The sequence below is a fragment of the Bison bison genome, unplaced genomic scaffold (genome assembly GCF_000754665.1).
Source record: "Bison bison bison isolate TAMUID 2011002044 unplaced genomic scaffold, Bison_UMD1.0 scf7180017860865, whole genome shotgun sequence".
Lineage (NCBI taxonomy): Eukaryota > Metazoa > Chordata > Mammalia > Artiodactyla > Bovidae > Bison > Bison bison.
Window position 1 is genome coordinate 1 of NW_011491437.1, and position 966 is coordinate 966.

Sequence of the window (966 nt, forward strand, 5' to 3'; positions counted from 1 at the left end):
GAGTCCTGTTTTTTTTTTTTTTTTTTCAGGTTTTAAAACTTTTTATTTGCATATTAAAAAAATTGTGCATTCCAATAATTAAAATCATTTGAACAATAAAAAAATGGCACTCCAATTAAACTGCATTTTACAGTCCGCAGAACACCTTGGACCAGCTTTTTACTCTAGATTTCACTGTCATCCCACCCAGCTTCCTCCTTCACCAACATGCAAGTTCTTTTCCTTCCCTGCCAGCCACACAGGCAGATGGGAGAGGCAGGCGCGGCCTACGCTGTCAGTAGTTCTCCATTCTTTGATGTGAAAAGGGGTAGCACAGTCATTTAAACTCGATCCAACCTCTTTGCATCTTACAAAGTTAAACAGCTAAAAGAAGTAAAATAAGAAGGCAATGCTTGTGGAATGTACAGTGCATACTGGCGGTGCACGCTTCATTATGACTCGCCTACTTGCTTCTCCTCTTCAATCATTTCTTTCGAAGGCAGTGGATTTTTCTCTTGCGTTTCCATTTTCTTCAATTTCGACTTATCGAACTTCTTAATCTCAGCCATATCGGGTTTGTCAGACATGGTTGCAGAGGGTGGGAAGCGAACTGCGAGCGAGTGAAGTCGGGTCTGCGCTGTGGCCACCGCCGAGTGCCCGCGTCCTGGGTTTTACCCAACTCATCTTGAGATGGCTTCTGCACGTCCAGGAAGAGGGCGCGGCCGCCATGTTGGTTTTGCAGTTTCAAGAGACGCTCCGCGCCCTCACGCTTCTCCTTGGCCAGTTCGCGAAAAAAGTGACCGACACCCTCCAGGGCCACATCGTCGCGGTCGAAATAGAAGCCCAGAGAGAGGTAGGTGTAGGAGGCCCGCAGTTGCATGTTAACCAGGCCTTTGACGGCAGCCTCTACCTCGGTAGAATAATTCTGATGAATCTGGGAGCTCATGATTGGTTGGTAATAAGGAGTTAAAAAATGGTGGCTGGTCC

General features: G+C 46.7%; 1 pseudogene; it reads right to left on the bottom strand.

Annotated features, from left to right (window-relative positions):
• Positions 1 to 291: 291 nt before the first annotated feature.
• Positions 292 to 925, bottom strand: LOC104982914 (annotated as a pseudogene).
• Between the last annotated feature and the right edge of the window lie 41 nt (positions 926 to 966).